This window comes from Platichthys flesus, chromosome 9, assembly GCF_949316205.1.
Source record: "Platichthys flesus chromosome 9, fPlaFle2.1, whole genome shotgun sequence".
In the NCBI taxonomy this organism is placed as follows: Eukaryota; Metazoa; Chordata; class Actinopteri; order Pleuronectiformes; family Pleuronectidae; genus Platichthys; species Platichthys flesus.
This window is the reverse complement of record NC_084953.1, coordinates 26,768,156-26,782,089: the sequence shown is the minus strand read 5'-3', so window position 1 is coordinate 26,782,089 and position 13,934 is coordinate 26,768,156. Positions and strand designations below refer to the sequence as shown.

Sequence of the window (13,934 nt, the reverse complement as noted above, 5' to 3'; positions counted from 1 at the left end):
ATCCAGCAGAGTTTGAATGGACATAAAGATGTATTTTTGTGTGGGTGTGTGTGTGTGTGTGTGTTAATTAATACAACAAACAACGTGTTTATTTATACCAGCTCAAACATAATAAAGCTAATTACCACCATTGTAAAACCTAATCATCAGCCACAGCCACAGTAACATTTTGCTTAACATCACTGCACAAGCTAAAAAACACTAGCTAACAAGAAAAGCAAACATCCTAGTCACAAGGATTAAGATGTGTACAAACCGAACGTGCCGCGAATTTGGCAAGCGTCAAGATTGCATACCAAGTTAATTCAAAGACGAATTTGCATCGCATTGACGAGAACACATGTTCCTTGCAGCATTTGTAATTACTTCAGCCAGTGCTTCCCTCCTCCCTCCCACGGATGTTTGAATTAAGTCAAAATAGTATTTTTTTAAGGTAACAATTTGAATCAAACTGTTCAAGTCTGCACCCCTGTAGCTTTTAACCAGTCAAAATAATATTTGCACTGTTGCACACATCATTTCATAATCGGCAATATGCCACAAAGTGCTTGGACGTCACTGACAGCCCATACCTCGCTTTAGGGGTTCCGGAAACAGCCGAGCATTGCCTACAACTCCCGAAGGTGTTTGCCGACAGTGTTGGGGATGCTGCTCTGTCAGAGAGGAACAGCGGACAGCTAGTAGGCAGCGGAAAGAGCTGTCACAACGTGAACTGTCCGATATACAGGCTGAAGAGCACCCCAGCAGAACATTAGCGGACATTCCTCACGGTGCCTACGGACCATTCTCCTGTTAACCGCAGAGGATTAGAGCAAGTGGACTGGAGGAACAGAGCGACTCTGAGATTAACTGTGTGGGGGACCTCTCCGCGCTACAGCATCTTTCAGGGTATACACAAGTCCACAGAAGCCCAGAAAATGGTGAGTTACAAACGTGGCTTTGTGATTGCTTCATTATGTCAGCTGTCAGAGATGCAGCGCTGTGTGGGGATAATGATAGAGTAACGACCTGCACACTCAACTTTGAATATTCATACAACTCCGTCCAACCGCTCTGTCATCTGACAGAACTCGACGCTCATTTCTGTCCAATCTGATAATAAAATCATATATTAAATCAATTCATCGTTTGCTTATTAGACAGCCTAAGCTACATATATATGTCACGTAACGTGATTTTAGGCTATAGCTTGACCACGTTATTGTTACACAGTTCGACATGACCTAACAACTGAGAGATGATGCTTACTAAATAGATATACGTCAACTTATATAAGCATATTTTGTCAATATGCAGATGATATACTTAACAGTTATAAAATGACTCACGAACTCAGAATAACTACTCTTTTGAGATGGCTGAAGATGCATAAATTCCGCAGATTTTGAAATGCCGTTTGGCCTAAGCATCTTTCATGAAAGAAGATCCATACAGTTCCCCATTTTCTTTTATATTAATTCGCATTTCTGGATCATTGTGCCACACATACATTATATATGTTATGTATTAGTAACATTTTTCTTTGGTAAGACACAAGTGCCAGTGCATGCTCAGACTCACTGCAGTCAGTTTGAGTGTGGTGCCTCCTTCCCATTAGGAACCACTGAGATTCATCATGATGAAAACCATATCACTGCTTTGATGCATTTATTCAAACATGTGTATGTGAGCTTTTGGGAAAATAGTGTGACATGTGCTGATTATAATTTAGTACCATCACCAGCTACACATCTGCTCAATGGTAAGTTTTAATGTGTATAATAAACACAAGGGGATGCCTATATGTCATGGGCAAAGCGCATGACTGCAACATTTGTGTCCTATCATCTTTTTGGCACTGTATTAGAATAACACAAAAACCAGTGAAGAAGCCAAGATGGTAACAAGTTAAAAGCAACAGCTTCCATGTTTCTTCTGTTGAACAAGATTTACTGGGACGTTAGTTTTTAGACAAATCAAAGTATGGGGGTGGGGTGGGTTGCCATGACCAGACTCTGCTCCTGCTAAGTTCTTATGTAAGCAATGATTTAAATACAGTCTATATGCTTATAACAGGCATATACCATATCTTATTCCTCTCCTTATGTGATAAGTTGTAGGTCTAAAGAATGTTATTGGATTACACATGTGCTTTAGTAATGTACTTTAGATTGCTTCAATCAGAGTATGATTTTGCTTCATAGTTTTACTTCCATACAGTATAAAGCTGAACCCAAGACATAATTTAAAGGTCATAGTTAAATATGACAACATAAATATAAATGTTAATGCAGGTGAAATGAGGATCCAGTGTTTATAAAAAAATCTACAACAAAAAATGAAAAAGGCATTACAAAAACTCAGTATGTATTCTTTCTACAGTATATTCTTTCTTAAGGAAAAACTACTAAAATCCCTTTTAACAGGGTAAAAATACGTAGAAACCTCAGAGAGAGCCACATGTGAGGGATCCCTCTCCCAGGACGGACAGAAGTGCAATAAATGCCACGTGCAGGAAAACATCATCAAGATTAAAGTTTTCAAGATTAAAGATTAAAGTCTCTAGCAGCATTTGATGAGGCTAAGCATACCGAAGGACAACCCCAACATGACATGCCAAGCAGTCCCGCTGCTATCACAGTCCATGGTCAGCAACCAGCAGGACCACAATCCACCATCCAGACCAGAACGCCACTCCAGTCCTCAGTCACCGTCCACCGCCACCCACCACGAGCCGCCGCCGCGGTCCTGGTCCAATGCCCGTACCCGATGCCAACGCGACACAGGGTCCGCCACCACCACCACGATCAGCCCACACGACACAGAATCCACCACACAGGGTCCGCCACAACCACCACGATCAGCTCACACGACACAGAATCCGCCACACTGGATCCACCACCGCGACCCTCTGTTCGCGATCAACAAACCGCAATCCATGGTGCAGTCAAAGAGGCCCTGGATCTGCGGGTGATAAAGCAAAGGGATTCCGGGGAAGGGGGATAGGGATGGAGAAGAGGAAGGAGAAGCTGGAAAAAGAAGCTCCGTGTGTCATGTGTCATAAAATAGAACAAGTAACGTTCTGCCGCACTAATTAGCTCTAAATATAAGCTTTATCAAAAAGGAAGGTTTTGAGCCTACACGAACAGATGGTGTCTGCCTCCCGAACTGAAAGTGGTAGTTTATTCCACAGCAGAGAACGCCGGGTTCATGCCGTGTGAACCCGGCCGAAGCGCCGCTGTTATCAGCCTGCAGTAAAAACGGCATTTCATATTTTTTTTCAAGCATATACTTACTTGTTGCTCCAAAATTAACTGCATCAGCGTCCCAACATGTGTCCTTTTTAGTCTTGTCTTTATACAACATGTTCCGAGGATCATACAACTCACTGCATTTCTCCACTTCAATTATTAATTTAATGTCATGCATGTTGAAGAACTTCGCTGTTTGCTCCGTAAAAAATCGGGGGTCGGGGGTAAATTACGTATTTTCCACTCAAGCCTATGTGGAGAATACGTAGCCCCCCTCTCTCTCTCTTTTTATCTGTATCACTGCTTGTGTGGCTGTAGTGGATGGGCAGAGGGGGACATTTAATAATGTGGTCGGTAAAAGTGGTCAAATTAAAACTCCAGGACAACAGAGGGTGAATACAAAGTATGGGATGCATATTTGATAATTTATATCATATAAAATATGTCGTCAATATCGTTTAAAATCGTTTTTCAGTGTGTTTCCTGGTGCGATACGCTCGCGTCAAGCGGAAAAAATAGACTCGACGCCGAAACGATCGCTGCATGGCGCGAGGCAGCCGCGGCGCAGCGCAGTGCTTCAGCGTCCGGTGTGTTCAGCACAACGATTTAACATGGGAGTGGATGGGAGCCAGAGGATTGGCGCTGCGCTTACGCCTCGCTTCGGCGTCGCTTCCGCGTCCGGTGTGAACCCGGCGTTATGAGATAACATGCGTTTTTTATCTTATGAAACAAGCTCTTTTTAATCATTAACATTTTTTTAATGCATCTAATTGCAGCCTTCTCTATGGACATGCTGTTTTACTTGTAGTGGAAAGACAGTAATTGTCATAAATCTTAACAAAGAAAATTTGAAAAAAAAACTGATGTGTTTTTTGGCTCAAATATGAATGAGACAGTTTACATGGAAGGAGTTATGCTACTTCTTACTAATGCTTAATTAGCTGTTATTGAAACAACATCCAAACAATAATGAATATTCAGGGTAGAATATGTTTTTTTCATGTGTTATGCTCTTTTCTCACATAAATTTTATTTGACATACAACAAATATGCCAGATAAACTGGAATTCTGTTTCTGATGTGCACTGCTACATTTGGCATCTATTGCATTTCTGTTTTTAATGGGAGAGAGAACCCTGACATTCACACATCTTTGTGACTTTGGCATGTAGATGGGGAAAACTGGGATCGAACCACTGACCTTCTGGTTGGAGGATGACCGCTCTACTAGCTCTACTCCTACACATTACACGATAGAATTGAAATCTAGAACAATCAGAACTCTATACAACCTTTTACATACTAACCTGCACGAGGTGACACAAAATGAACACAACACAGCAGTCTGAGGCCAAATCCTGCTCATGACATTACAATTATAAAGAAATAATCATTTTACAGTAACAAACAGTTTGAAAGATTTATTGTTAGAAGTAGTTACTACAGTGTTGGTGCCTATATGTACTAGAAGGAGATCAAATCGAATATTTCTCCTTTAGAAGAGATATATGTAGCTTTAATGAATTTGAAGTTTGTAGAATAAAAAGGAACCCACACGTCATGTGTGTAAATTAAGTCTTCTTAATGCATATCCTCATCCCAATGCTATATAGTCCTAATCATTTAGTCTAAGAATTTATTGTTTTAGAATTTTGACTTTATTATCAAGAAATACAAATATTTCAAGACATTTTGGATCAGTAATAAAAGCCCCACACAGTACAGTGTCCCACTGATGTCTGTGGATCTTTCGGCTTTAGGAGGAAGCTGGAGTACCCTGATAATACTTACACTGACTCAGGGAGAACATATTAACTCACAAAGGAAGCTTCTTTGAAGTCTTTAGTTAATTTGAAGAAATATACATTTTAATTGGGGAAACAAACTACTATTTGAGTTGTGATCTTGAACTCTGAAAGATACATGGGGGGGGAGGGGTTGCATCAATAAAAGGAGGTGGAATGGAACTTTCATGTAGCACTATGTAGGTTGGCTTTCTAGAAACAAATTGTTCTTATTTGATTATCTTGTTCTGGGTTTGTAGCCTCATGGTTGGATGAAGTTATTTTCGAAAAAAGTGTCAGCTAAATGAAATGTCATGTAAAGAGAAATATGTTTTATATATCACATTTATATAATATATATATATATATCACTGACAGAACCACTGGGCGACCACTCCCCAGTGATCTCAGGGGCAGGGGCATACTGGGACAATACTTCACCTGGGAATTTTGACAAATTTCCATTTTATTCACATAATCAAACAAAATAAGGGTGTTTCAGAGAAATGCATGTTTTCAATTTTTTCCAAATTTCTTTAAATTTAACTTGCTGGAGCCTCAAAGAGAAAGTGATTATTTTCATCTAAAAAAATGTCATAATATAAACCATACCCAATCTTTAATGGATAGGGTCGACAGATTTGTGCTATTTCTGTTATTGATTTTCTAGCAGCTACACGAAGAATCCCAAATAGATACTTTTTACTTTTACTATTTGTAGGCGTAAAATGTAGAAAACCAAACAATTTGATGTATGAAAATCATTAAATAGAACCTGGGTAAAAAAGTACAGTATGAGGAGATTTTTAACCCGTCTCTTATATCTCATCTCATCTCATTTTCATCCGCTTATCCGGGGTCGTGTCGCGGGGGGAGCAGCTCAAGCAGGGGGCCCCAGACTTCCCTTTCCCGGGCCACATTGACCTACTCTGACGGGGGGATCCCGAGGCGTTCCCAGGCCAGTGTTGAGATATAATCTCTCCACCTAGTCCTGGGTCTTCCCCGAGGTCTCCTCCCCACTGGACGTGCCTGAAACACCTCCCAAGGAAGGCGCCCAGTGGGCATCCTTACCAGATGCCCGAACCACCTCAGCTGACTCCTTTCTAAGTAAAGGAGCAGCGGCTCTAATCCGAGTTCCTCACGGATGGCTGAGCTTCTCACCCTATCCCTAAGGGAGACGCCAGCCACCCTTCTGAGAAAACTCATCTCGGCCGCTTGTACCCGTGATCTCGTCCTTTCGGTCATCACCCAGCCCTCATGACCATAGGTGAGGATAGGAACGAAGATCGACTGGTAGATCGAGAGCTTTGCCTTGCGGCTCAGCTCTCTTTTCGTTACAACGGTGCGGTAAAGCGAACGCAATACCGCCCCTGCTGCTCCGATTCTCCGGCCAATCTCACGCTCCATAGTACCCTCACTCGCGAACAAGACCCCAAGGTACTTGAACTCCTTCACTTGGGCTAAGGACTCATTTCCTACCCGGAGTAAGCAATCCATCGGTTTCCTGCTAAGAGTCATGGCCTCAGATTTAGCGGTGCTGATCCTCATCCCAGCCGCTTCACACTCGGCCGCCAGCCGATCCAGTGAGTGCTGAAGGTCACAGGCCGATGATCCAATGAGGACCACGTCATTTGCAAAAAGCAGTGACGAGATCCTCAGACCACCGAACTGCAACCCCTCCCCACCACGACTACGCCTCGATATCCTGTCCATGTAAACCACAAACAGGATTGGTGAACAGGCGCAGCCCTGGCGGAGACCAGCATCCACTGAGAACGAAACTGACTGGCTGTTATATGTTGCATCAATTTGTTTGGCATGAAGTCAAAGTCATGAGACTAATGCTCTCCTTGAACACGGCTTTCAGTTTCAACATACTCTCTCTGCTTCCTTCAGCAGATCTGGTGAGTAATCGTGGTCCAGATTAATTATTTTCCCTTGAAAGTAGAAACCCTTTTTCTGCACCTCCTCTTTCATTCTGAGAACTTGACCACAAATGATCCTGGCGGGGTGTCAGTCGTGGGAGTGGGGGAGCTCTAAACCTTTCTTTAGCAAATTCTCGACGAAAGTAATGACTGATGCCATACTCTTCTCCACTCTTTCTTTTATTCCATATATTCTGATATTATCGAAGTGTGAACGTCTTTCCAAGTCAATTCTTTTTTGCTTCTGTTTGCAACTGAAGCTTCACCAGCTACGTCAATATATCCTCCGCTGACAGGATACCGGTTGATTCGCGTCTCTGCTTCTTCCACTCTTTAGTAGATTTTGTTTCTATCCTATCTTTTGCAGCTCAGTTGCAGGCTAGAGTCCTTTTGGAATTCACATAGCTCTTTCAAGATTAGACACAGATTAGAATCTTGTTGTAGCTCCCCTTCAGTACCAGTCTGCACGTTGTCCTAACGTTGCTAGCTTGTTGTGGTCAACTCACAACCCATCCGTCGTGTTTTTTACCTTGTGTAAGATTTTTTTTTCCCAGTTCGAGAAATTTTTCTTTGCCCATTTTTACTTAACGTGGTCTAGCGCATCGCTATGCATTTCAAGTTTTGTCGGGCAACATGTAAATCTTAGAATCTGGCACCTTATGCTCTATGCCCCCATTACCTTCCCAGCTCACCTCCAGGCCACCCTTTAACTTTCTCTTTTAATCTAGTTATCACGGGTTGGACCTAGGAATAAACCGTTTTCCTTAGACTGTGAAAGCATCACCCTCCTTACTCTGCCTCTGATTGGTCAGTTAGGGTAAGAATATCCAAGTTCGCCGGTTCATATCTGTGTTTGTCTCATAGACTATATAAAAGATGGATGTAGCTTCCCGCTCCAAATGAAGAAACCTTTGCAGAAGTGCTTAAAAGTATAGTAACGCCGGAGATCTATCAGGGGCTGGATCCAAGAAATCTCAGAATTTCTCCCATGAAATTCTCACTGGTGATTATGGTCTCAATCGCTAGATACTGTCCTTGTTTTCAGATATCTCGTGGTTAATCTGAAATTAATATTGTAATTGTAAATCAATGGTAAGGTGGCTTCTTAGTTGCTAAGTTCGCTTTATTGCATGACCGTGTCTCACAACATGCGTCAGTCATATACGTCACTCACATGCGTCCGCAACTACCGTATAACCCACAGAATATGCACCAGCGCATACCGTATATGACGTCTCCCCCTCTTTTGAGTGTTATGTCAATAACATCATAGAAACACTTTAACTGAAAATGGCTATTCAGAAAACACATAGCATAAACCAAGATTAACTTAAATTAAGACATTTCAATATGTACAAACTTTACAACTTTCTTTTTTTCCCCATCAATATCAATACAACTTTTCTTCCCCCGCCAAAGGCCATATGATTTGCACTTATTTACAGGTCAAGCCTGACTTGCTTGCACACCCGTCCAGATCTGGTCACAGTCAGACCGGGTAGAGGGGTTGTGGGTGTGGCCACACTCTGACTGACAGGAAGAGTCTCTAACATGGTGGCTTCGTCAGAGTGTGCACCTGTGCCTGTGACCTCCCTGTGTGCTGCTGGGATGGGCTGGGGAACCGGCCCTGGTTGAAGGTGACGGCAGCTCTGTTCCATGCTGCGTCCTGATGACGAAGGATCTCGGGGTGGTGCTCTCACTCATTGGCCTTGGCACGACAGTCCTGCTTCCTCTGAGGACCAGGCCATTGTGTTCTGATAGCTCTGATTTCACTTGGACGTACTCTCTCGAGTCCATGGGCACATTGCTTAAGTGTTCAGTCCATCTGTTCTTTATGAGGTTCACAACTGACAGCAATTCAGCATCGGCTGCTGTCGCCATTCTGATTTCATCCATCTTGCTTGTAGACGCAGGGATCCCCTCTACTACACTATCAACGCAGCATGCCACCTCACTGTGTGTGTCTGTCTCTGCACACGTGCCGGCCATAGGACTGCGTGACAGGGTGTCCGCGATGACCAGAGTTTTCCCTGGCGCATATTCTGCCACTGGATTGAATCTCATGAGCCTCATGAGAAGACGCTGGCATCGTATATGTACATTGTCCAGACTGCGGCTGTTAATGAGAGGTTTGTAATCAGTGATTAGCTTGAACTGCTCCAGTCCATTGAGATATCTGTCGAACTTCTCGCATGCCCACACACCAGCCAGGCTTTCCTTCTCTATATGGGCGTAGCGGGTTTCTGCTTCAGTGAGGCGTCTGGAGCAATATGCCACAGGTTTCCACAGCCCTCCTCAGTTTTACATGTTTTGAGTGTCGGGCAGAAATCACACCGCGTCAAAACCCACCGTGGCCCTTCGCAATGCTTGTTTTAATTAAACAGTCGGATTCACCTGGACCAGTTATCAGTCAGCTGCTAGGCGCCACCTGAGGCGCACCGCCAGAGGGTTAGGCCCCCCCCCAGTGTTTGCCCCCCCCCCCCCCCAAATTTCAGTTCAAAGTCGACTTACCGTTTGAAGACTTTCATTATTTTGTATTATTTGTAATTTCAGATACATTATAAAATGTGGTTGTATACAGTAGAGACAGTGAATCCAGTGAAACAGTGTGCTTTGTTTTATTTCTTTTGTCTCTTGTCCAGGGTCATCTGTGTTAAAATGATGTAATGCTCCACACAACTTTTACATGTGATGTTATGGTGATGTCATACAACACCGCAGTCTGTCTGTCTGGGGGGGATGAGTTAGAAAATTGGTTGGTCTTTGTAAAGGTCAGATTAAACATTGATACTGATATATAAATGTTACTTTATTCTGCTGCAAAAATTATAAATACCATCAATAAAACAGAAAAGATAATTGATTTCCAATCAGAGCCATAACTCCCTTACTATAACCCACATTTTTTTTTTTTTACTTCAATTATGAGACTTTCTCCAGATACAGATACAGTTGCACTGCATATCCATCACAGCACCTGTCAGTTATTACACATAACCATAAACCCAAATCATTGCCTTGTTCCAGATCAGAGCTGATGTCCAATCCTAAAACAGACCTGTTGCTGTAGCTGTGTGCTAGCGCGCTTCAGAAAAACAAAGGTTCGGTCAAGCAAACATGGCCACCAACTGCTACAGAGTCAGAGCCCTCTCTTATGGAAGAAGAGGAAGAATCCTTTACATGAAAGAGCATGAATCATCTACAAATTCGTTTCTTTTTTTGGTGAAGTGCTGTTGAGCCTGGATGTCTATATTATATGTTCAATTAAACAAGATGGATTAAGATTTTAAAGTTTCTGATATGCTTTGAGACCGAAGAAGATACTCACTGCATGATTGTCAGAACATGGCTATGGTTTTTCTCAGCAGATTTCAGCCAATAGTCATTATGAAGTGTTATTCCTTGTTACCCAAGATCATTTGAGTGATTTGTCATCTGCAGGACATGGAAACTAGCTTTCACTCAATGTTTTGGTCAGGGAGGGGCCTCAATCACATCATAGGTCTTTTTAAAGACTGGTGTCTGTTGTTTCAATGATTCTTGTTTGGTTTATGTCAGATAGGCAGGAAAAAAGAGCAGTTAAACATTGTTTCTACAACATAACTACGACTAAGGCCACCGATTTCCATCTACTAATTATTGTTTGAGGGAAAAAAAGGATTTGAATTACCTGAGGAGTTTTCACAATTTTCTTTAATAGTTTTTTACAGTACAAATTCGTAAACCTTTGTTTTTCTTTAATAAAGTAAAAATTAAGGGATTTGACTTTTGGGTATGCAGGTACATATACACATTTTTGGAGGTTTATGTTCCCCATGTAGGTATTTCTATATACAAAAGCTGTTATTGAGTTGCATTATGGAAAGTGGTGCTACCGTTTTTGGAGCTTGATCCATACCAGGGACTAAATGTGGCCTCTACTGGACTGATTTTGACAATTCTTTTTAAAAGTCTAAAAGGTTTGTCTGTGTTTAGAAGTGCAATACTTAATCATTAGGCTAGCTCTTAAAAAACATTCTTTTAAATAGTTTGAGCTCAACAGCTGCCTCGTAAATGCAACAAATAGCATACAATGGTGGATTTACCTGACTCCACTACTCGAGATTAGCTGCATTTGTGCTGTATAAGCAAAATTTCATGTAAAGTTTTATTCAGGCACTCACAGAGACATCTTGATAATCCATCTTCAAAGACATGTCATGTAATAGGGGTTAACATTTATGACCGTGAAGTACTGAGCAAGTGGCATCAATATTGAAGCTGTAAAGGCCAACATATTGGGTATTTTTTATACGATGCCGCGGAGCGAAGGTGTGATCTAATTAGCATATGAATCGGAGTAAACCCGCTGGTAAGAGCCTCTCTTGATTCACCTTTGGAGGAAACAACAGACCCTTGAAACGAAAAGTAATTCGTGATTGGCTGGTAGAAGTGTTGCTATTGGTCAATCAGGGTCATGCAGTACACAAGTGGGTAAGCCCCTCCAACACAATATTAATGATAAAAATTAATATAAAGTTGTTACTAATAATGTTTATAGTAATATATATTATAATTTATTAATAAGCCTTTACCAAAAGCCCTTCAGTTAATTAAGACTATACATTCATTCATGTGATGCTTGATGTTATGTGAACATATTGTACAGGGAAAAAAACATGTACAAGGTATATGATGAGTCAAAGCTTTATTTACATACAGCACAAATATTGTACAAACACAACTGATCAGGTGAAGCTTGAAATGTCTCTTTGCAGCCTCTGGGTCATATGTTCTTTGTGGGACTCTGTCCGTATTTTCCCCAGTGTATAGACGTCTGTGGTGTGTAGCTGAGAGATCCAGTGTAGCTTCTAGTCTTATTTGAAGTGTGGCACACAGGTCGGTGAGCTCCTGGCTATGGAAGGATGGATCCATGTCATCTGTCCCGCTTCAATCAGCTGTAAACATAATCCGTACAATTAGCACAGTTCAATGACAACATACACCTAAACATGTAACTGAAAAATGATTTAATGAATCTAACCTTACCCTCTTTCTTCTCCGATGACTCCTGTACTCCTCAATGCTGATGCATGGTCCGGTTGGATGTACTGGAAGCTCCTTAATACCGGCTCATAATGTGTCTTAGTATGTCATAGTACATGAAAAACAACATGAGTAACATGAGTATATTATTAATAAACGGAATTAACCTAGCTGAAAAACAGTTGGAAGATCCATTGCAAAAATACAAATTCCTAAACATACAATGGCGTAGTTTTCAGCACTGCAAATCCGGATTTTCAGCGTGCCTCGTCCTAATGTGCATCGTTGTGTGCGGGAATCAAGCTGTGAAAACAAAATGATAAAATGGAAAAATTACGTCAACTGGAGAATGTATTTTAAACAGAACAGCACATCTCTATTTAATCTTACCCTCGCTCAGGTTCGTGGCGCCAGCCATTTGCATCAGAGGTGTGAAGAGACCGAGATTTTCCTTTAAAAATACAGTCGGAGAAAGTCAGGTTTATGAAAAAACTTAACAGGAACAAACTGTTAAATTTAAGCAGTTCATAAATATTTAAACATGCACTAGTTCTGCTCAAGCACTCGATGCTCTATTCTTCGTTTAGCAGCTTTCTCGCTAATCCCACAGTTGTTAAAACGCTTTTCAGAATTAGAGTTAGCTTAGCAGTTAGCAATGACTTCTCTATTTAGCTCTTACCGTAAATTCGGGACTGTGCGCCCCTCATCTCCATCTCGACTCTTCCATAATTTCTTCCAGTTGAGCAGATTGCTGGTAGATGTGTGGTTGACACATCCACTGTTTATTTAACCAACACAAGTGAAAACGTAACTGTAATCATGCCACTCTGCACAGTGGTTGAGATTTAGGATAGTGTTTATGGGCAATTAGATGGAAACAGACTTACTGAGCCTCATTGTTTTGGAGTATAATAAAATGTTAAAGGGGACATATTATGAGAATTCCACTTTTGTAGTGCTTCTACACGTTAATTTGGGTATCTGGCATGTTTACCATCCCAAAAACTCTGGTAAAACCAAATCCCGCAATTTGCTGTGGTTCTTCTAAGTCAGAAACGATACACTAGAGTGCGTCGAATGGGATTACGAACAAAAAATACTTCATAGTCACACCATGCCCATGTAGGGAGTCTTGCTACATGGCCTTGGACCACCCCCCACCATCATGTCAGCGGTCCGGGGAGAGAAGGCCAGGCTGCCCGAGTCCTTTTAGCTTGCGAGGTGGTGTGCTCCTCCTTCTCCCCGGGGAGATACGGTGGAGCCTGGGTTCCAACGGGCCGGCAGTGTTAGCTTGTGAGGTAACGCTAGCAGGGCAGCCGGGCTCCACTGGCCCGGCTAGCACTCAAAACAGTTCAATCTGAGGAGGGCTGTTTTAGACAGGGTAAAAAGGGTACTGTTTTAAATGATCCTTGTGGTATTTTGACCAAAGTATGTTACAGACATTTCATTTAGACCCCAAGGAACCACATCAACTACGGTAAAATGGGCATAATATGTCCCCTTTAATCACTGACCTGAACTATTAGTCCGTTAAGATATCTGACGGGGATTTAGCACCCGTAACACTCATCTGCTGTAGGAAGTCGCGCTCTCGCAAGATACTGGAAGATATCGGAAGATGTTGTTCTCATGATGCGCAGGACTAGACGATTATTCATAAGGCTTGGATTTTTATTCGAATGAAGTCTTAATGACGATTAATCAAATATTACATTATTCATTACCAACCCTACTACGAACCTCTGTTATTGAGCACCCTCGAAATGACTCAACTCATTTGACAGTTACTGACATTTTCGTTAAGTAGGCTAATTCTATTACATTACTTTCTTTAGTTTTAATGGCTCAGAAAAACACCTAAAACGTAATTATTAACTAAAATACATAGTAACCTAAAGTTAGGTGCCGGTAAATTCGCCATTAACTGTAGTGATTCACGTTGTGGTAGTCACAAACTGCAAAAGGTTAAT

At 41.8% G+C, this 13,934-nt stretch overlaps 1 protein-coding gene across 1 annotated transcript in view; it reads left to right on the top strand.

Annotated features, from left to right (window-relative positions):
* Positions 1 to 650: 650 nt before the first annotated feature.
* Positions 651 to 13,934, top strand: part of ptprfa (protein tyrosine phosphatase receptor type Fa) — a 242,174-nt gene continuing 228,890 nt past the window's right edge. Inside the window, exon 1 of the mRNA XM_062395231.1 lies at positions 651 to 920. The gene's annotated coding sequence lies outside the window, so the exon portion shown is untranslated. The remainder of the gene's footprint in view (positions 921 to 13,934) is intronic.